Below are 24,765 nucleotides of genomic sequence, written 5' to 3' on the forward strand. Positions count from 1 at the left end.
AATTAATTAAACTAATTAATTTCTCTAAATTTCAAATCTCAATCAAATGATCCCTAATTAACACATGTTAAACAGTATTGCATGGCCATTACATACATCCAGTCAAAATCTTAATTAAGCCAATAGAACAATAAAGTAGAATTTAATTAAATCATGATAATTAAATCTCTAACTTCTAAAGCAACTTCAAATGATCCCAAATTAATATATGGTAGTAAACAAGTCCTAGCCATTTCAAACATCAAGTTTAAAACTCAATTAAGCCAATGGAACCCTTAAATCGATTTTAATTAATTCATTTAATTAAAATCTCTAGATTTTAATACACATCCAAATGCTCCAAAATTAAAGTATGTTAAAGAGCGTGCCAAGACTTAATTTAATAGCCTATCACAAGTTAATTTCATGCAAGGTACGGCCATGGGAATTAATCTTTCACAAAAGAAAAATATTAAATAAAAGTTACAATTCTTATTCAAATGACCCAATTTTAATATATGTCAACAACCATACCAAGGCCAAATTTACTAGCATGCTATACTTTAATTCTAAGTTATACACATCCTTGAGAATTAAATCCTATACAAGGAAAATAATTAAATTCAATTCTATGATTAATACAAAACATGCATACAAGTGGTATAAGCTTAAAAAATCAACACAACATAAATAAAAGCCTAATACATCTCCTACCTCAATTTGAGATAAAAATCTCAAAAGCCACTAAACTGAAACAGCTCCGAATTTGACAATACTTCGGGGTTTTATCGGGGACAACGTTATGAACATTAAACTCCAAAGAGGACCTACCAAAATCCTAACTTGATCTCAAACCCGAACTCAAAAATTGGCCAAAAATGGGTTCAAATAAGGGGGAAAGATGCGCATTGTCAAGACAAACACAAAACGTAAAGGCACTATGACTTTTTAACAAAAGAAAAGAGGTTTAATTGAGAGAAGAAGGGTGTCAGCCCCCCTTGGGCTGCCATGGGAACTGCTGGTCCTGTGTGAAGATGGGAGAAGATGACATTTTTATTTTATAACCCCCTATTTATAGGAAAACTCTAAAAGTGCCCCGAAAGGAGCCCGCCGGGTCCGGAATAGTGGAATTTAAGCAGACGCGCTCAACCAGCAAAACTCCATGAATGAAAAAGAACCAAAATGAAAAAATATGAACAACAGAAGAAACGACATCAAAAATTGAGTCCCGAGTAGAGAGATATGCCCAAAACAAGTTCAGCGGCAACTAGAGCCAAAAACCTTCAAACTGGAGAAAAACGACCAGAAGGACATTCTAAGAGTACACAACTTGATAAAATGTGAAAATGAATCCCGTACGAATTTTTAGGCTCAAAACGAGGCATTTTTGCAATAACTTTCATTAATTGCACAATGACCCCTCAAAAAAGTGAAAACTGCACTGATAACCCAGAATGAAAATATCTTCCAAAAATATTTTCATAAAAACCCCTAAAATAAAATATCGTCAAAAGATATTTCTGAAAAACACCCCATGAAAATAAAAAAATTCTGAAAAACTATGCATCCATACCCCTATGGACACCGGGAGCAACTAGAGTACTTTACTGTAAAAGTAATGATACGTATTTCGTGGAAACCACTTAGAATGAAGATACGTGAATTTAAAAACAAACTCCAAGCATAGAAAGTGAGGTTGTGCCAAAAAGTGACAAATGGGGAAAAGACAAAATAGGGAAAAGGACGAAAAGTGAATAGTGTCCAAAAAATAAAAATATGGAAATAACCCGATCCTAAAAGGAAGTTGTCAATCCAAGGGAAAGAGTCTTAGAAACCATTTCTGAGCACTTGAGACGACACTAAGTGTCAAGAAACAGAACTCGGAAAAGAAAATTAAAAGAAAAAAATTTATCCTTAAAATTTGAGAAAAAGGAAAGAGAGGAAAATGAAAGGGTCATTACACAAACTGAAAAACTCTATGAACAAAAAATAATAATATAAGAAAAGATGAACAACAGAATAAACGGCGTCGAAAATTGAGTCCCGAACAAAGAGATATGCCCCAAACAAGTTCAACGGCAACCGAGGCCAAAAACCCTGAAACTTGAGAAAAACGACCAAAAGGAAATTCTAAGAGCACACTACTCAACGAAATGTAAAAATGAATCCCGTACGAGAATCCAGGCTCAAAATGGTGCATTTTTGCAATAACTTACATTAATTGCACAATGGCCCCTCCAAAAAGTGAAAACTGCACTAATGACCCAGAATGAAAATATCTTCAAAAAATATTTTCTTAAAAACACCTGAAATAAAATGTCTTCAAAAGATATTTATGAAAAACACCACAAGAAAAGAAAAAGATTCTAAAAAAACTATACATCCATACCCCTATAGACACCGAGAGCAACCAGAGTACTTTACTGCAAAAGTAAAGATGTGTATTTCGTAGATACCACTTAGAATGAAGATACGTAAAGTCAAAAACCAACTCTGAGCATGGAAAATGAGGTTGTGCCAAAAAGTGACAAATGGGGAAAGACAAAATAGGGAAAAGGACGTATAGTGAATAGTGTCCAAAAAGTGAAAATATGGAAATGACTCGGTCCTTAAAGGAAGTTGTCAATCCGAGGGAAAGAGTCTCGAAAACTATTTCTAAGCACTCTAAATGACACTAAGCGGTGAGAAACAAAACTTGCAAAAGAAAATTAAACAAAAAAAATTTATCCGTAAAATTTAAGAAAAAGGAAAGAGAGGAAAATGACCGGGTCATTACAAAAATACCTACTGGCAGTGAGCTATCTAATTCCTGAGATCGCCGATTTCTACCTAACTTATGTAGTTACGAATTTCCTCCAATCAGAGGCTGTAATTCTAACTTGGTCCTTACCCAAAGGAGTACGTAATTAATTTACTGAACAATGATTGTATCATATCAGATAGATAAAGATATTACCAATTATAGAAATTTTCCTCTCTCTAGAACTAGGGTTTTGGAGAAGAAAGCAAGGATAAAGATGATGATGCCAACCTCCAAGCTAGCCCTTGAGGGTTCCATGTCCACTACAATGAGTGGCTAAATCCTTCTCTTGGGGCTAGAGATAGCCCCTAGGCTTGCTTTTCAAACCTAGTTTTTGTGTATTTTTAGGGATTTTAGTGGTAATAGATGTTTTGACTATGACTAAATATAGATCTTGTGATTTCTACTTGATTTGTATGAATTAATGCTTTCAATTGATCATTTGGCTCTAGTCATATGTCTGTGTATGCTAGAATTAATATTCATGTTTTTATCTCTAGATTTGATGAAGTTGATGCATGTCTATGTTTGTTGATGATGTTGATCTAGTGATGGTCAAGGCATGGTGCTTAATGGAACACTTTTGTGATTTATTTGATAGTTCACACTTGTTTCTTGATGGATTGTATCACATCTCTAGTAATTAGTTTAATTTCATGTCTCTAGCCTAGTTGTAGTGTAATTGCTTTAATTTCTTAGGTAGGTGAACAATCCATTCTTGTTTCTTGATGTTCTATACTTGTGAATGCAAAGAGTGCATGTCTTTAGATATTTGTGTATGCATTAATTATGGTTTAATTGAATGGATATTGGTCTCATTTGATAGGTTGTGCTATTCATTAAAATTGGCTAGATAATCTATATTTATTTGTCATCCATACTTAGTTTCAATTGATGTCACACACACACAAGTTACAATTTAAATTTCCCCATTAATGTACAATTGCTAGTATTTGATGAAGTGAAGCTTAGTGGTGACTCTAAGTCCCAAGACCACTCTCCTATATCTTTTCCCTACTTTTGAGATTACTCTTTTTATTTGCATTAATTTTTAATTGCATTGTAATTTAATTAAACAATCACCAAAAATCTTTGATCATTTGACCTACTAATCCAACATTAGTTTCCATCACAAATACACCTCATTTCCCTTAGGACGATCCCTACTCACTCTAGCTATAGTTGAAAGTGGTAGTGGCATTTTCTAAATTTAAACTTGGCCACACTACACACTTTTGCATGCTTTGGTCTTGACACACTCCAAGCGCGATTTGGAAGCGGCAGTAGGATGTTGTAAATAGTGGAACTTGTACACTAGAGTTTTCTATTAGGAAACGGTCGCTTCAGGTTTCTTCCATATAGGAAGCAATATGCGTTTTGGAGGAAGGTCAGTTTTTACGTTTTAAATTGACTTTTCACGGATTGTGTTTATCAATTAAGGCAGTAGCCTATAAATTAGCGTTACCAACTTGCTAGCGCTGGATGCATAGGAATTTTGTGCGTATATCCTATGGAACTTGGAGGAATAGGGATCGTTACCCTTAACTAAATATTGGGAAAGATTGAGTCGTTGTTAGATACAACCTAGAAGTTGTACATTTATTGTATTTCTTAAATATAGGAACCTTGTATATTATTGGATGCATTGGAATTTGGTGAGGCCCATACACAGAGGCGGAGTCCACACGAGAACGGAAATGAATTTTAAAAGAAACTAATTCAGAGTTTCGTGAATTCTGAGGACATAATTCCTTTTGTTAGGGGGGAAGAATGTAATATCCATAGTTTTCAAAAGGATATAAAGGGATTTAATTATTTATTTTGTTGTATTTTATGTTCTTACGTGATTATGTGTTTATGTTGCTACATGATTATATGCTTATTTGTCATAATTGCTTATGTGATTTATTTGATTTAATCGTGTGCTTGTGTGGTGTATTAATTGTGTGTAAATGATGTGTGATTTAATTGTAATTAATTATTAGGATTAAATAATATAATTGCTTTATGTTTAATTTTTTTTTAAATGATGGATTTGGATAGTAGTAATGGACTAACCCAATAGGTCGCATGGACTACTTGGATAGGAAGCTAATGGATACAATTATTTACCCATGAATGGAGGTGCATATATATATGGGTATATATATATATATATAAGGAGATTATAATTATAATAATAATTATTAATAGTTACTAATAATAGTTAGTATAGTCTGTTGATATTTATAGTTATAAGTTAATTATATATTATATTTATATACAGGTATATCACGTGTTATATTTAAGATGTATGTGTATATATTGTATTTTTCCTTTTTTCTTTTTATTTGTTCTTTTTTTTTTTAGCAGACTTAGACTTGGAAAAGGGTTTAATATAAGTCTATATATACATAGTAAGAGTCTGCCAAAGGGTTTAGAAACCATATTCACACCACTTTTTAGAGACAGAGAGTTTGATAGAAAACTAAGAGAAAGCTAGGGTTTTGGCCAAAAATTGAAGGCCGGACCAAGGAGGAAGGAATAGGGTTTGTTCGTGGGTAAAAGTAGGAGCAACAGAGAGGGTTCGATGGCAACCAAGGTCGCCGAAAAACCAAGGAAGAAGAAGAGAAGGTTTCAATTCGAAATCTAGAGGCAAGTTCTTCTTCTATCTCTTTCCCTTTGATTTCGTGTTCTATACGTGCCTAGGTCAATTCCAGGGTTAATCAGAAATTAATGGAACCTGTATATATGCATAAATTAAATTAAAACAGAGTTGATTTGTTTATATTCATAGTTGTTTGATTCTGAAATTTCTTGAATGAAAACTTGTTTTAATTTGTGTTTAAGATGCATATTTGTTGTATAAAATTATCTGGAATGATTTCGGAGATAGTTCAGGCTCTTAGGACCATCAATAATGGAGAATGGAGGAATTTGAACTCGTCAGAGATGAGGAAGATAATGCAAAACAAGGTGAGAGCCAACTCCCAAAAGGGATTTATTTTGACAACTCTCAGAGGGAGAGAGCCGGCTTCATAAAGTTGAAAGCCTGCCCCTTCAAGATAAGAGCTTGCTCTCACAAGGATAGAGTTTGCTCCCACGAGGACAAAGCTTGCTCTCACAAGGACAAAGCTTGCTCACACAAGGATAGAGCTTGCTCCCACGAGGACAGAGCTTGCTCTCACAGGGACAGAGCTTGCTCTCAAGTGGATAGAGCTTGCTCCTTAATTTGGGAGCTTGCTCCATCGCTGATACTTTAATATTTTGGGATTTTTGGCTACTATTTTAAGGTTTTGGATGATCATGGGGGTTTTAAATAATTAAAACAGACTTGTTAAAATCCCTAAAAGCATAACTTATATTCTTATGCTAATATCTTAAACAATATGGAATTTTAATTAAATTAGCATATTGTTAATAGATAATTTATTTTGCTTAATATTACTTTAGCAATGTAAATGGATATTGGATGATCATAAGCTTATATTGGAAGTATAATGTAATCATGTTATTCTTTGATTTTATAATGCTAAAGATTTAATGAGTATGAAATTCTAATTGAATTTACATGCTGATAATGGAGGATTTAATTGCTTAAATTTACCTTAGCTATTAGTATGGATAGTATATGATTCTAATCATGGACTGATAGTATAATATGATCATGTTGTTATCTGATTTTGATTATGCTTGTTTATGGAGTTAATTAATGTGTGATTTTAATTATTTCATCAATTATTGGACTATATGGATGTAATGCACCAGTATGGGACAGTGACATTCTAGGGACGGATTAACGAAAGAAATTAAATCCTACTTATTCTGGTATAAGGGAATGGATTAACTACAATATTAAATCCTATTTATATTCATGTCAGGTCAACGGAACAGTTGGATGACATATCGGATTTTATTTTATATTCTGGATAGGATGGATTTATATATGTATAGATATATGCCATGATATGAGCTTAAGTCTCAGAATTATGGTTAGGGTGCGTATATTGCCTAGGATGGATAACTGGATATAGTAGACATCTGGGTGCCCTGGTAGGTCTAGGTACACATGCCCACTTTATGTGCGATTTGCATGTTGCCTTCTATTCAGGTTGAGACAGACCTATAGTCCAGTGAGCGTCCTATAGTGTGTATTTATATATGTATATAGACTACTAGTTATTGTTGGATTGACTAGGATATATATGTATATCGGAATTCTGCTTGGACTGTAGTAGAGTAGAACTTGTTTGTGACCCACCATTATTTTTCAGGTGTTCGTTAGGACTAGGGATTGTTCATGCTGAGCAGCGATCATCTACTTCATTCTTCTGGGTTATCTACATAGGAGTTTCCTTTATGTTTCAGTGTTTTGATGTAGACAGTTATGACTGTTACTTGTTCAGTTGGGATTTTCTAGGGGTCTACATAGTATGGATTCCCGAGTTGTATTACTATTGGAGGATTGGATGTATAAGAATATTTTATTATTTATGAAAATTTATTTTAAGGATTTTTTTTAATGGAATATCATTTTAGTTTCATTCAACAATTTATCTATTCTTAGTTATCATATTTATATTTTGTGTTCGATTGTTACCTATTTGTTTTGATATCCTTAGATATTCGGGCGTGGGCCTGGCCAACCCGTATCCGGGAATTCGGGGGCATCACACAAGCTTTGTTGAAAATTGATGTGGTTATATCCCAATTGAGCTAGTTGTGCTTTGAAAGCTTTCATTCTTGACCAGAATGACCAAGGTGGATAACAAACCTTTTTCACTAAGTAGCCAGAATTTTATGCATTGAATTTCTCGAGCCGAAAGATGGACGGCCCAAACTTTAGGTTATTAAATAATAATAATAATAAGTGAGGACTTCTTACCAAAGATGAGGAGTAGGAAGTGATTAGATGGAGGTTGTTTTGATTTGTAACCTAGTTCATTTGAGCTTGTAAATTCTTAGGGGTGTCTTTACACCTAATGCCCTAAAACCGTCCGGTTTGGGAGTCATTGACCTAATGCTCGCCTCATGAATCTTCTAGAAACCTTAAGAGATCACTACATTGCACCATGCTTCCATTTTTTATCCCCTTGAAATAATAATAATAATAATAGAGTGAAAAGAATAAGTGCACCTAGTCAAATAAAACTTTAATAAGAGGTTCACTCTTTGTCTTGATGATCGGTACTAGATTTGTGTGCTAGCTTGAGGCCGGTTGTGACCATTTCATTAGTTGGTTAAGATAGCAATATGTTTGATACCAATTCACTTAAAAAGGATTCTAGAGTTGTTTTGATTTGCATGATCATTTTGCTTAATGTGTGGATGACCATATTTGATTGCATGTTGTTGAAATTTTAGAGAATTGCTTATAGATGGTTGAAAAATTGCATACTTGAGTTAGTTTTCTCCCAATACTTGTTTGGAATGTTGGTGCCTCTTTAGTGAGAAAGAACTTAATGTTTGTGGGTATCATTTCTGAAAACCCTCACGAGACTTCACTCGTCCATTAGGGTAACCTATGGGTTTAAAAGGCTTGTTGCATACGCTAAATGTAATCGTGTTCCCTATGAAAGTGGTGTTATCCTTTTATTGCTTTCTAGTTTATAGTTGTAGAGTTGATTATTTCTTTCTTTCTTTGCAGTTCATTGCGAGAGACTAGCAATATCTAAGTTTGAGGGTGTGATAAGTGCTCAAATGTTGCACATTTTAACACCTAAGTTAGGGTATTTTAGTCCATTCATCTATCTTACTTTCCCATTTTAGTTCTAATTTGCGTTTTTGTCTATTTCAGGTTAATAAGGTTCAAACAGGTTAAAAAGAGCCTATTAACTTCTTTTTGGAGTCAAAAAGAAAATTCAAAAAAAGTCAGAAAAACTACACTGGATAGTTTTTGATCGATTGAAGTAGTTCTGATCGATTAACAAGATCTTCAATCGATTGAAATGAAGGCGGTGCCAGCTCAGTAATCTAGATAAGGACAAGAAGATATTTTATGTAACGACCCGCTCATTTTCCTTCCTTTCCTTTTTCTTAGATTTTCACGGATATTTTTTTTTTTTTTTTTTTCCGTTGATCTTTTCTTTTCTGAGTTCAGTTTCTCATCACTTAGTGTCATCTCGAGTGCTTTGGAATGATTTTTGAGACTCTTTTCCTTGGATTGACAACTTTTTTTGAGGATCGCATCATTTTCACATTTTTATTTTTTAAACACTATTCACTTTTCGTCCTTTTCCCTATTTTGTCTTTTCCCCGTTTGTCACTTTGTTGGCATAGCCACACTTTTTTGTGCTTGGAGTTGGGTTTTGACTTCACGTATCTTCATTCTAAGTGGTTTCCATGAAATACATATGTTCACTTTTGCAGAAAAAGTACCCTAGTTGCTCCTAGTGTCCATAGGGGTATGGATGCACAATACTTCAGAAACTTTTTCTTTTCTTGGAGTGTTTTTCGTAAATATCTTTTGAAGATATTTTATTTCAGGGGTTTCTAAGAAAATATTTTTGGAAGATATTTTCATTCTAGGTCATTAGTGCAATTATCACTTTTTGGAGGGGCCATTGTGCAATTAATGAAAGTTATTGCTAAATGCCTCGTGTTGAGCCTGGATCCTCGTACGAGATTTATTTTCACTTTTCATCGAGTCGTGTACTCTTAGAATTTACTTCTGATTGTTTTTCTCCAGTTTTAGGGTTTCTGACCCTAGTTGCCGCCGAACCTGTTTGGGGCATATCTTTCTATTCGGAACTCAGTTTTGTACGCCGTTTCTTCCATTGTTCATCTTTTCTCATTTTGGTTCTTTTTCGTTCACTGAGTTTTGCCGTTTGAGTGCGGTTACTCAATTTTTACTTTTCCGGACCCGGCAGGGCCCATCCGAGACACTTTTTGAGTTTTTCTATAAATAGGGGGTCTTTAATCGAAAAATCAGATTTCTCTCTCTCTCTCTCCCCTCTCTTGGCCGGATTCCAGTGCAGCCAAGGGCTGCCACCTTCTCTCTCCTCTTTTAAACTTCTTCCCTTTAGTGAAACGCCGTAGTGCCTTAGTGTTTTACGTTCACCTTGGCGAGACTTTCAATTCTACCGATTGAAATCTCGTTTTGACCATTTTTTGAGTTTGGGTTTGAAGTCAAGTTGTGATTTTAATAGGGCTTCCTTAGGGTTCATGTTCATCGTGTTGTTACCGACAAGTCACCGACAAAACCTAGAAGTTTCATCAAATTCGGAGCGGTTTCATTTTGGTGGCTTATACGACTTGTATGCATGCTTTTGTTCATAATCTAGAATTTAATTTAATTATTTTCTATATTTAAGATTTAATTCTTATAATGATATTGAACTTAGAATTAAATTATGGCATGCTAGAAAATTAGGTTTTGGTATGTTTGTTAACATATATTAAAATTGGATTATTTGAAAAAGAATTGCAACTTTTATTCAATAATTTTCTTTTGTGAAAGTTTAATTCTCATGGACGTACCTTACATGAAATTAACTTGTGATATGTTTTCAAATTAAGTCTTGGCATGTTCTTTAACATACTTCAATTTGAGAACATTTGGATAACTTTGAAAATCTAGAGATTTTAATTTAAAGGATTAATTAAAATCTATTTAAAGGTTCCATTGGCTTAATTGAGTTTTTAACTTAATATTTGTAATGACTAGGACTTGTATACTAGCATATATTAGTTTGGGACCATCTAGAGTTGTTTTAGAATTTAGAGATTTAATTATCATGATTTAATTAAATTCTACCTTTTTATTCCATTGGCCTAATTGAGATTTTGAATGAATATATGTAATGACCGTGTTGTGTTGTTTAACATGTATTAATTAGGGATCATTTAATTGAGATTTGAAATCTAGAGAAATTAATTTATTTATTTAATTAATTTCTATTTCTATTGCATTAATGATTTAACCATGTGTTTGACAATGATTATATGTTTAAATCATAATTTTGGACTTGTATTAGATTCTTCAGTTTATGTTTTCAATATTGAATGATATCGTTATAGTGTGTAACGAATCGCACACTAAAGATTCGACATGTGATGTTATTATAACGTGTAACAAATTGCACTCTGAAGATTCAACATTGTCATCCCATAGTAGTTGTGGATTTAGAGCATGTATTGTGTGGTTTCAACCTACTTGTGCATGTAATGTAATTTCGTGCTTTATATATTTCGCATTTAAGTTGTTAACTTATTTATTTTAGAGTCACTTGGGACATTGTTACAGAGATATGGCTAGAGTTTGGCTCTAGTACGGGAGGTATGAGTTCTCCCTATTTTATAGTGTGTACTAGGGTGGTATTCCAATGGGTTAATACCCGGAATAACTGTAGTTCTTAGCTTTATCCAAGATTTGATGTCCAAGTCTCCCACTATTTGATTTCACATTCAATTCCAAGTTGACAACCAATGTTTAATTGTGACTTATGGTTTTAGTTATCAATGATTTAATGTTGTTAAGTACATTTATGCATTATGATTTGTAAGGAATCATCGCAGGCTTATAATGTTAAGTACATTTATGCATTATGATTTGTAAGGAATCATCGCATGCTTTTAATGTTGTTAAGTACATTTATACATTATGATTTGTAAGGAATCATCTCATGCTTTTAATGTTGTTAAGTGCATTTATGCATTATGATTTGTAAGAAATCATCGCATGTTATTAATGTTGCGAAGTACATTTATGCTTTTAATGTTCAAATGTAGCTTAGGAATGATCCTATAGATTCATTTGGAACATAAACGTTAGGTGGCATGACCCACCTTAGTTGTTTTCGTATTTTAGATTTTAAGTTAATAACTATGAGAATCTATATCTTGTGGCCTTGTATAACATGCGTCTATGTTATTTAAATTGCATGAATGATATGATTTATACTAGAAATGATCTAAAGTAGCTTAGGATGCTCCCCGAGTCTCATCTTTGACATAGACGTTAGGTGGCATAACCTTTTGAATTGTTTCGCATTAATGTAATAATCTTGTAAAACGCTAGGTCTTTGCATGCTCATCTCCTACGAGTAGCTTTATGTTACTCATCCCAAAGTTACTAGGGTTAATTTCAGATACAGGATTCAAAATCTGGAGATTTGCACTTGCCTTGGGTGATTTGTAGATTTGAGGTTTCTTTAAATGCATTCTTGTTCACATACAAGTGTTAGCATGTTTGAGTTTTGCCTATGAAATGTAATTTTTCTAACTTGGAGGCTTGGCATGTCAAATTTTGTAAATGAATTGTAATAAGGCCATAGGCCATTGTAGCATGTTTAAAATGTCATATTACACTTGCATGTATGTTCACATCATCACATGATAGCATATAATGCAATTTAATCATACTATGGAGGATCCATTTGAGACTTAGGAACTTCTCTTCATTTTTGGTGCATAGCAGGTTCATTCTTCACATTTTAGACTTGTTTCAGTCAATTGGTGGCTTGTTTCGGTTGACCGGCATATATTTTGAATTTTAATTGAACAGTAAAGTCCAATTCCAGCAGCCATTTTCCATTCTAAGCCACAAACCGGTCGACCGGTTTGTCATTTCGGTCGACCGAAATAAAGGTTCATTTCCTTTATTTTCTTGGCTCACTTCAGTCGACCGAAGCATCATTTCGGACGATCGAAATGATACTGCTTTGTGGGTTTTGTTTGGTTTGGTGCCTAAACAGGTTAACTCCGTTTTTCTGTTCCCACAGCTTGTCTATCTTGTTTAAGCTATATTATTGCACACATTGTCTAGTTTGAACTAAATCTTGTTCCTTTCGTTGTCATTGGTGCCATAGGGTATCATTTAACCCTTTCATTTTGGCTTCCGTTTCCAGTTATTTCCTTGAGTTCCGTGACTTCATAAAATGTCACATTGGTGTCTTGGGGATGATTTATATCTCTATAGACTTTGGTTTTATCTTTCGCTTCCGCATTTCGGATCCGTTACCGGGTCAACTTTTGGATCATCACTTACGCACCGAGTTAAAAAACTTGGGCCGTCACATTTTTCATGCCATTTCAACTTCGATCGATCGAAGTAAGTTTCGATCCATCGAAGCTATCTTCGATCGATCGAAGATCCTACTGGCAGTGAGCTGTTTTATTCCCAAGCGTGCCCAAACTCCACCAACTTTTGTAGTTGCGGGATTAAACCAATGAAATGCCTATTTTCTGACTTGTTGCCTACTCAAAAAGGCTTCTATTTAAATGAAATTGGACCATTTTGTTAGGGTTCCAACTTTTGTTCCCAACTTTAGCTAAAAATAGTATAGCTCTTGGATAATTTTCTCTCTTTAGATTAAGGTTTTTGGAGACCAAAGCAAAAGGAAGAAGATAGTGCATACATTGAAGAAAGCCCTTGAGGGTTGGATGATAACAACCATGAGTAGCTAGAACCTTCTCTTAGGGCTAGAAATAACCCTCTAGGCTTGCCTCCTAAACTTTAGTACTTTTTATTATTGGGAATTTTAGTTGTAATTGATGTTTTGACCTATGATTATATAAATCTTGAGTTTTTACATGATTTGTATGGATTAATTCTTCCAATTGATCTTTTATTTCTATTCATATGTCTATATATGTTAGAATGAATGGTTATGTGCTTACACTAGATTTTACGAGAAATGTTAAACATGCTTTATGTGTATCTATGCTCTTAATAACATGATCTGGGTTTCTATCATGTCTGCGTGCTTATGTTAGCATTATCGTATGCGACGTATGTTGGCATACCTTACGCTTTTCATTCACGTGTATTATCGTACCATGTACTTACGTGCTTCTTGATAACATGTTTGATTTAATAACATGCCTATTTGCTTATGTGGCAACTTGTTTACTACTTGTGTGAGTAGATAGTTATGCTATGTTGCATGCTACTTGTTTACTTTATGTCAGGTTTTTGCATTGTCTCTTAGGATCTGTCGTATCCCTTGGATGCGTTCTTGTTTCACGAGTTTCTTCCTTGGATAGGAGAAATTCATTTTGTGAGGACCCATGTAGGGAACCTTCTTATCTGTTCTATTGGTTGATACGAGTAAGGCTTATGTGAGCGTAAACGACTGCGATTCATTTCCTTTTCCTTGTTTGGTGGAGTAAGACGTGGGCCAGGGAGGCACCGTTTCATTTCCTTTTCCTTCGTGGCTTCTAGATCTAAGGCCTTAAGCGTAATGGTGCCAGTGTCATTGTTGTCAGAGTTTTGGGATTAGCTACCCCAACTCTCGCAGATGCCTGGTTTCCGTAGTGCCTTTGGTAATGATCATTTTCGACATTGATGTCATTGGTATCAAAAAGTTCCTTTCTGGGGCATGTTAAGAACTAGTGCCTTATACTGCCATGCTACCTTGCTGATGAGTAAGTGTGGGCGGGTTCTGGTCACTGTTTGTACTGCCTTGTCACTTTCTTCTTCTATCATGTTTCAACGTTTCGTTGTCTTGGGATTCTCTCGGTAGTTGACGTTGAGTTAACGTGCCGATTCGTATGAGGTGTTGCCTTAGTTCTTGGTTTCACGTTCCTTCAGTTGATCTTTAGACTTCAGGATTTGTCCTTCAGTGCGTTGTGAGCTGTCCTTTGATTTAACCTTTTGTTCAGTCATTATTCTGTTCTCTTTGGTGTGTTCCTAATTTCGGGGATGAAATTCCTTTAAGGAGGGTAGGTTGTAACGACCAGGTCATTTGCCTTCCTTTCCTTTTTCCTGAAATTTTACGAATGAATTTTTTTCGCTTAATTTTCCTTTCTGAGCTCTGTTTCGTGTCGCTTAGTGTCATCTCAAGTGCTTGAAATTGGTTTCTGAGACTCTTTCATGTGAATTGACAACTTCCTTTGAGGACCGAGTCATTTTCGCATTTTTCATTTTTGGACACTATGCGCTATTTCGTCTTTTCCCTATTCTATCATTTTCCCTATTTCGTCTTATCTCCATTTGTCAGTTTTTGGCACAACCTCACTTATCATGCTCGGAGTTGGTTTTTGACTTCACGTGCCTGCATCTTGAGTGGTTTCCACGAAATACGTATCTTTACTTTTGCAAAAAAGTACTCTGGTTGCTCCCGGTGTCCATAGGGGCATGGATGCAAAGTTGTTTGAAATTATTTTCTTTTCTTGGGGTGCTTTTCGTAAATATCTTTTGAAGATATTTTATTTTAGGGGTTTTTAAGAAAATATTTTTGGAAGATATTTTCATTCTGGGCCATAAGTGCAGTTTTCACTTTTTGAAGGGGCCATTGTGCAATTAATGAAAGTTATTACAAGATGTCTTGTTTTGAGCCTGGATCCTCATACGGGATTCATTTTCACATTTCGTCGAGTTGTGTACTCTTGGAATTTCCTCCTGGTCGATGTTTTCCAGTTTCAGGGTTTTTGGCCCCAATTTTTGTGAAAACTTGTTTTGGGCATAACTTTCTGCTCGGGACTCAGTTTTTGATGCCGTTTCTTCTATTGTTCATATTTTATCATTTTGAATCTTTTTTGTTCACAAAGTTTTGCCATTTGAGTGCGTCTGCACAAATTTTACTTTTTCGGGGCACTTTTTGAGATTTCTATAAAAGGGGGGTGATATATTTCATTTTTCATCTTCTCCCCTTTTCATGCACGACCTGGAGCTCCCATGGCAGCCTAAGGGGTGCTGCCATCTTCTCTCTCCTCTTTTGGTTCACTTTTCCTTGATGGAAAGTCTTCGGCCTTAACGTTTGTTGTTCCCCTCGCCGTGCTCTACCTTTCCCCCTTATTAGAATTTAGTTTTGACCATTTCTTGAGTTTGGTTTTGAGGTCAAGTTATAATTTTGATGGGGCTTTCATGGGGGTTATGCTCACGGTGTTGTCCCCGACAAAACCTAGTAGTTTCGTCGAATTCGGAGCCGTTCCATTTTGATGGCTTTTGAGATTTTCATCTCAAATTAAGGTAGGGGATGTTCTAGGTTTAAATTCTTGTTATATAGCATGCTTGTGATGCTTATACTACTTGTTTGCATGATTAAATATAAAATCTAGAGATTTTATTATTTATTTTTCTTATACGGGATCTAATTTTCTCGGTTGCTCATGACTTGGTTAAACATGTAGCATGATTTTATATTGCCCCTTGATATGCTCATTGTCGTGTAAATAAATTGGAAAATTTGAATAAGTATTAAAGATTTTATTTAATATTTATCTTAGGTGAAAGATTAATTCACATGGTCTTAACTAGCTTGAAATTAAGATGTGTTAGCATATTATATTAGGCCTTAGCATGCTCTTCAACATAGTTGAATTTGAAAGTAATTGGAGGTGTTTTGAAAATCAGTAATTATTAATTAATTTGATTAATTAATTTGCCCCGAGTGCACTATTCACTCTATTTAAATTCCGACTTGATATTCTTGATTTACATGCCATATAGCTTCACATATATTTGATTTAGAATATTCGGTTAGGTTTTGAAACCTTTTATTTAATTAAATTCCATGTTTAAGATTTAATCCTCATGGTGATATACAACTTGGAATTGAATTATGGCATGCTAGAAAATTAAGCTTAGGTATAGTTGTTCACATATATAAAATTGGGATTAATTGCATGAGAATTGCAACTTTTATTTTATATTTAACTTTAGCGAATGTTTAATTCACATGGTCGTAAATTGAATGAAATAAACTTGTAATGTAATATTTCACTAGTCCTTGCATTGTTCTCTAAGATATGTTAAATTGAGAGCATTTGGTTAAGTTTAAAAATCTAGGGATTTTAATTAAAATCTATTTAATGGTCCCCTTAGCTTAATTAAGTTTTTAACTTGATAATTGTATTGATCATGACTTGTTACTAGAATATATTAATTTGGGACTATTAGAAGTTGTTTTAGAACCTTGGGATTTAAATTAGCATGATTTAATTAAAGTTCTACTTTGTTGTTCCAACAACCTAATTGAGTTTTAGAATGGATATAGGTGATGACCATGCCATGTCCTTTAACATGTATTAAATTGAGATTATTTGGAATTGAATCGGAATCTAGAGAATTTAATTATGTTTATCTATTTGAATTCTATCAATTTGCTCCATGATCTAGTTGTGTTTTAGAAGTGGTTTCTATATTCAAATCATGGACTTGGACTTGTTGTATATTCATTTAGTTATGTTTTGAACATTGGATAACATAGTTGCTATGTTTGTATTCATAAGAATAAGTTTTCCTTATTAAATATATTGTTGCTTTGTGTAATGATTTGTACATTTCGTGTTTAACATCTTTCATGCATAGCGTATAACGAATCACACACTGAAGATTCGACATTCATCATATCATATTAGTTGTGGATTTAGAGCATGTATTGTATAGGTTTCCAAATTTGGTTGTGCTTAGTAGATAGTTGATTATCTTGCATATTCCTATTGATATAAGCGTTGTTGCACAACTTGTTGATTTTGGAAACTTGGGGATGTCGTTGTTTGACTATTGCTAGGACATGGTTCTAGTACGGGGGATAGTCCCTCTATATATAGTCTAGTGCGCACATAGGGAGGTTACCCATGGGCTAGTAACCCTAAAGTAACAATATTGTCGGTCTGATCCGGCGTGACGTCCGAGTATCCACTTTGTTTGATTTCGCATTTCATTTTCAAGTTGATAACTAGATGATGTTGTAACTTGTTGTTTCTTATTTGTCGTTCCATTTTAAGTTACAGGATGTTAACTTTGCGAAATTGTGCGTTATGCGTTGTATTGGAAGTTCTAATGTTGGTTAAATTGCACCGATATTGAAAATCGTGTTTTGACGTTCTAATAAAGCTTAGGATTGATCCTATTGATTCATTTGTAACATAGACGTTAGGTGGCATGAACCACTACTGTTATTTTGTGCTTTAGATTCTAAGTTGATGGCTTTGAGAACTTAAACCTTGTTACACTGTATAACATGCTCTTTTGTTATTGAATTGCATGGATAATGTGATTCTTGTTAACTTGTATTCAAATATGCTTTCGTCATGTTGTATGGATTACTCTAGATCTAGTTCAATTGTATTGAAAATGCAATTCATGTTAATCTATGCTAAAGCATTCTTCTTATCGTGTTCTTAAATTATCCCAACCATGATTCGTTTCATACACGTATGTATACCATGATTCTTGTTGCTTAGACTCTAAGGTAGCTTAGGATGCTCCCCGAGTCTCACTTGGACATAGACGTTAGGTGGCATGAGCCCCTTTAACATGTTTCACCTTAAGGTGATAAATTTGTAAAATGTTAGGTCGATGCATGCTCATCTCCTATTAGTAGCATTATGTTACTCACCCCTACGATACTGGGGCTCATCTCCTATTAGTAGCATTCCTTAGATGTCGTGTAGCTTTCAAGTTTCCATTTCATGCGAATGTTAGCATGGAATGTCATTTTGTAGACTTATATGTCAAAATATGTATATTTGATTCCTTGTATGTAATGTGTACTTAAGTACACTCCTTTCAATGTATTTGATATGTATGAGATGATGCCGGAGGCCAATGACCATTATATTGTATCATATGTATCTTTTGATTTCTTGAAAAAGTTATGAAAACCTTGAAAAATCGCAAGTCATTGGTTCACCATAGTTGCATCGGGTGTGGGAATTCCATTTTCATTCTTTCATAGTGTCTTATAAATCATGTTTGAAGTTTGGCCAAGGGCCAAACGGTCATTTGACCCCGTTTTGTATTTTTGGATTCCAAGTTTTCATTCTAAGTTCCATTTTTGCCTTTTTGCCCGTTGGGGGGTCGGATTTTGTATTGGTGGTATTTTTAAGTCATGGACCATTGTAGCACGTCCAAATAGGTAAGTTACGTTTGTGTGCATGGTCGTTTCCGGGCAAAACCTTATCGTTTGTATTTTGAGCCTCTTGTGAATTCATTTCGCACTTTTTTTGCATATTCTGATCTATGAGCATTATAGACTTTTCATGGTGGTTTTATTTTCTTCTTTCAACATGGTTGAATAGAAAACATAATTTTAGGGGGGTTTCTTTTCCGTGTTTTTCCAGAAAATGTCGTCTTGGCATCGGAAATCGCTTACAAAGTTCAGCTTTCAGTTTTCTATATAGCAGCTTTTTCGACCCTCTGGACCAGATTTCTTGGGAGGGCATTTTGGGCATTTTACATTGCATATTTTTTTGAATTCTTCCACGAGTCACATAGAAAACTCAATTTTGAGGGGGGTTTCTTCTTTGTGTTTTTGCAAAAAAAAATCATCTAGGCCTCCAAATTGAGCGTCTATTACGGATTTATCTAAAAATTAACCACATAGCAGCTTTTGGGCTGCCGCTGCCGGCCATGGTACACCCAGCGCGCGCGCGGCGTGCATGGGCGCAAACATGGGCGTGTGCATGGGCGTGCATGGGGGCTGTCATGGCCCCCTCGTCGGGCCGCCGCGACGTCAATTTTTCTTTTGGGCTTTTCTCCTTCGTCCGGACTCCAATTCAAGTGAATTTTTTTTTGAACTTGATTAATTTTTCGCTGTCTTTCCAATGGTGTGCTTGGTTGCACCTGATTCTTCCTAAATAATTACCGGTTTACCCTTTTTGCCTTAAGTGCTCGTTTTTCTTCGTCATGCCGTTTCTCCTTCGTTCGGACTCCGAATCATGCGATTCTTGAGCCCATCTTGATTAGTTTTTCGTTTTCCTTCCAGCGGTGTGCTCAATGGCACCCGAATCTATAGTTTTTAGAAATGACTATTTTGCCCCTGGGGGCTTATTTGTCATATTTTCGATCTTTTGCTTCCGCATCAGTTCTTATTGAGTTCCACGACCTCATGGAAGGTCACTTTGACTTCTTAGAGTCTTGTTTTCTGTTTTCGCTTCCGCATTCGGATCCGTTTTTGGATTATCCTTACGGTTCATCATAGGACACGCTAGCCTAAAAACTAGGGTCGTCACAGGGTAACTGACTCCCACTACTGTAGTGCATCTCCAAGTAGCTTGAAATTAGTAAGCATCTGCTTCTGAACCTCCGTGCACTGAACTAAGCGAAGATGTCGCTCAATGTCGTGTTTCCACTGGTGAGCTGCTTTTGCATTGGTGGAGCCTGAGAACTCAGGTCGGCTCCCTTTTATAAAAGAACTCTTAGCCTTTTCCCAAGTATCAGTCTGAAAAATCGGTGCTGGTATCAGTGCCGGCTGTACCTGTGGCTGGTTCTGAAATGCAGCTGTTACCCGTACTTCTATAGCCCGAGCAATAAGGTCATTGATATGAGGAGGATACTCTGGATCTCTTCCTTGATCTCGAGTCTGCTGAACTTCATCCTATTCTTCCTAAAACTGACCATCATCTTGAAACCCAAGCCTTTACTGCTCTTCCTCCATTTGCTGACATTGTAGGCGTTCCTGCTGCCTATGTGCCACTCTCCTCTGTTGCCTGTTCCCTTGCAGGTTCCGTCCTCTCCTAGCATTAACCATCTGTTAACACAGAAAGAATCAACATCCGAATGATTTAAACCGAACTGTAAAGGAATACAATGAAACCTAAACTTAAGCTCTAATCAATAGAGTATGCTACACGGAAGTATTAATATAAAACATCCTAGAGACACTTAAACCTGGAGTGCTCTGATGCCCACTGTGATACCCCTCGAATCCGAGACACGGGTTGATCAGGACCAAGCCCGAACCCGAGGGAATATCAAATAATTAAAGTATTTTAAATGAACACTAATGACAATAAGATTTAAGAAATAATTATTAAATCTGTAGGAATTCTAAAATATATAATTCTCAAATAATAAATATTAAATAATCCAACTTCTTCCAAAACCTCTAACAGTTTAAACAACTCGGGAATCCATCTTTAGTGGACCCCTAATAAAAATCCGATCCGAAATATAAATAACTGAAAGAACATCCAAAGCTAAACCACGCAGAGAAGTCCTACATCATCGGAAGAGTGAGTGATAGTCTTTGCTCAGCACGATCAAGCCTACAACTGGAACTGTTGAACACATAAAAAAATAGAAGTGGGTCAGGCCCACGAATAAGCTCTATCCTACTACAATCTGAACAGAGACTCTATACTCATATACATTCTGACCAACTCAACAATAGCTATATAATCCGTATATATATAATATATCCACACTACAGGACTCTCACTGGACTATGCAGGGGGTCTCAACCTGAGTAGAAGGCAACATGCAAAACGCACCTGAGTGGGCATGAACACCTAAGCCTAACAGAGTATACTTCGACCTATCATATCCAGCTACGCATCCTACTGCATATACGCTTCCTAACCGATGACTCTGAGACTCAAGCTCAGATCACGGTACCATATATATATATACTTAAAGTCCGTCCTATCCATCCATAATAAGTCCAGTTAGCCATTCAGCTTGTTTAGCCGCACAGGCTTACATATAAGTAAGATTTTATTTTTATAATCCGATCCCTTATTCTGATATAGGTATGACTTAGCGTTTCAAGCTAATCCAAACCTAGACATGCCATTGTCCCATACCGATGCATGTAATCCAACATCTAGCAATTGATAAAACTAGTAATAAATGTAATTATCAAATATTTCAAATATCCAACAATCAATAGTGAAACATTACATATAAACTTCAACTGTTCCATATTAAGTATGATAAAACTTTCAAATTTAACAGGCCTATTTGATACTACTCCGCATAGTCCCATAATTGATAATACAAATCATACATGTAACCATCAATTAAATCCAAGTAACCATAATAGACTATATAAATTTACATACTTTTCTTATAACTTTACATAATTATCCAGGAATTTATAATACAGGTAACATATGTATACATCATTTTATCCATTATAGGCATATAATCATTCTGTAATCTAACATGCTTATAATTTATCACAGAAACATGAATAAACAATAACTCCATTCATAGATAAATTGCTACACGTAAGGTTGTGCAATTTAAATCCTCAATCTCCAAGAACAGTCTACCAATTTACTTAAAACTATATACTGTTCAAGCAATAAACATTAATTGGTTTATTATGCATTAACATGCCCTTTGAAGATTTAACTTAATCTTAAACATCAACTAAACTTCCCAACTATAGCTCCTAAATACATCTGTAACGTCGAAAACAAGTCCGGAGTCAACCAAAATGTCAAAAATACAACGGAAGGGGAGGGAGCCGCCTCCCCCACAAGGGGAGCCACCTTCCCCTTGAGTGGAGCCAACTCCACACCATGTGGAGCCGCCTCCACTCTTGATGGAGCCGTCTCCCCCTTGTGGGGAGCAGCCTCTTTGCCCAGTTTTCCTAATCTGCTTATTTTCTTTCACCTGTGTCACCTCCGGCGACGTCCAGTTTATGCGTCCTCAATTGCTAAGGCTGCTATTGGTTAAAATTATGTCCTAGTGTGATCCAAAAACAATTTAATGCTTTATTCATTCACTGACATCGATCGAGACGCGAATTATGTAACAAGAAGTTAGAACGAGCAGTTTACCATTCAAGAATACGTACTATTCTAAATAAATCAACCATGCGAACCAGATTAATGTTAATGCTTCCCAATGTGTTACAGACTAATTCAACTCTTTATACAATAGTTTATATGAATGAATTCAGGAGTCACGCAAGAAAGAATTTAAAACAACCAATTCATAGCTTGTAAACACAACCAATTTTTCAGCATTCAGATATGCAATCCAGTTTAATTTTAATCTTAATTTAGTCCTCAAGTTGCATTAGACACATAAAGAACACAAGCCAAAGGAAAAGTGTTAGGATTAGAACTCGCCTTTAGGTCTTAGTTTGAAACCTTGCACCGTCGTCTTCCTAAATTCTCCGACGATTCTTACTATAATCCTCCTTTGTTCTCTCTTTTCCTCCACAGTCGTGAATAGGGTTCTAAAACCCTAGGCAGAACCTTAATACATATATTTATAGGCCTCACTAAAAACCTTAATCATAATCCCAAGCTAATTAAAAGTCGGCTAAAACCCCCAACGTGATCACTTAAAAGACAAGTACAAATCCCTAAATAAAACCCAAATTAAATAATTAAAACAATTAAACAGTTAAGTCAAACCCAATTAAATAATTAAAACAATTAAACAGTTAAATCAAATCAAACAAATAATTAAAACAATTAAACAGTTAAATCAAACCCATTAAATAATTAAAACTATTAAACAGTTAAATCAAACCAATTAAATAATTAAAAATGCAACAAAATACTTAATTAAAATACTAGGACTATCCTTTTAAAATTAGGGGTATTACATTCTTCCCCCCTAACAAATGGAATTCCATCCTCGGAATTCTTTCTTACCTTCTTCCAAGATTTCAGGAAACTGCGAGCGAATTACATCCTCCCGTTCCCAAGTTTCATTGTGATGACTCCACTGAATAAGCACCAACGAAATAACCTTATTATGAAGGATTTGATCCCGACGGTCGACAATACGACATGGTGGCTCCAAATAAGTTGCATCCGGCTGTAACTCAATCTCCCCAACATCGATATGTTGATACCGATCCTCATCTCGCAAAAATTTCCGCAACATAGAAACATGAAACACGTTGTATACACAATCCAAATTATCTAAAAGTGCCAACTGATAAGCGACAACTCCAACTCGATCCGTAATCATAAATGGACCAACAAATTACGGTGACAACTTCCCTTTCCTCTAAAAGTGCAACACTCCTTTCATAAAAGACACTGTGCGATGATCCGCATAACTCTTCTGCCTACTCTGGGTAGTGTGCATGCGATCCCTAATAAGAGCAATCTTCTCAGAAGTATCCTTGATGAACTCAGGACCCAAGAATCCGCTCTCGCCAACCTCAGTCCAATAAACAGGCGATCAACATGGTTGGCCGTACAATGCCACAAATGGTGCCATCCCAATAGTCTTCTAAAAACTATTGTTACATGTAAACTCCACTAGTGGCAAATAATCCTCCTAGTGGCCCTTGAAATCAAGAACACACGACCGAAGCATATCTTCCATGATCTAATTAACCCTCTCAGTCTGTCCATCAGTCTGAGGATGATAAGCTCTGCTAAGATGTAATTCTGTACCCAAAGCCTACTGAAAACTTTTCCAAAATCCTGACACAAAGCTCAAATCCCAGTTCGATATAATAGACAACAGAATGCCTTGCAACTTCACAATATCTGTAATGTAAAGTCTCGTCAACTGCTCCGAAGTAAAGTCAGTGCGAATAGGCAAGAAATAAGCTGACTTAGTCAATCTATCCACGATTACCCAAATAGAATTATGGTCCTTGAAAGAGTTAGGCAACCCCTCCACGAAATCCATAGAAACGCTCTCCCATTTCCACTCCGGTATAGGTAGTGGCTGTAGAGCTCCGTGTGGCCGCTGATAATCAATCTTTACCATCTGACAAGTACTACATCGAGAGACAAAAATGGCAATGTCCTTTTTCATACCTGCCCAACAAAATGGCCGCTTCATATCCTGATACATCTTGTCTCCTCTTTGATGAACAGAAAGCTCAGAGTGGTGAGTCTCAGTCATTACATCTTTCCTCAAATCCTTAGCAGAAGGTACCACTAAACGGCCCTTGTACCTAAAACCTCGATCAATCCCAACATAGTAAAATGGGACCTCACCAGAAGCTATCTCTGTAACTTTGTCAATGCACTGCTGATCCGTGAGTTGTGCCTTCAAAACCTTGTAGATTATAGAAGGTGTAACTACCTTGCAAGCCACGAAAGCATCCGACAACTCATCCACCATCTTCAAAGCATTCCATTCAATGGTAACTAGAGCAAAAAGACTAGTAACAGGTCGGCGACTGAATGCATCCACCACCACATTCATTTTCCCTGGATGGTACTGTATAAAGAAATGATAGTCTTTCAAAAACTTTAACCATCTGCGCTACCTCATATTCAGCTCTCGCTGAGTAAACAAATACTGCAAACTCTTATGATCACTAAATAGTCTGAAGGACTCTCCCAATAGATAATGCCTCAAAATGTGTTGGGCAAAGACCACGGCTGCCAATTCTAAATCATGT

The sequence above is a fragment of the Cornus florida genome, unplaced genomic scaffold (genome assembly GCF_030987335.1).
Source record: "Cornus florida cultivar Cherokee Brave unplaced genomic scaffold, ASM3098733v1 CherokeeBrave_3.0.0_Hap2_Chr03, whole genome shotgun sequence".
In the NCBI taxonomy this organism is placed as follows: domain Eukaryota; kingdom Viridiplantae; phylum Streptophyta; class Magnoliopsida; order Cornales; family Cornaceae; genus Cornus; species Cornus florida.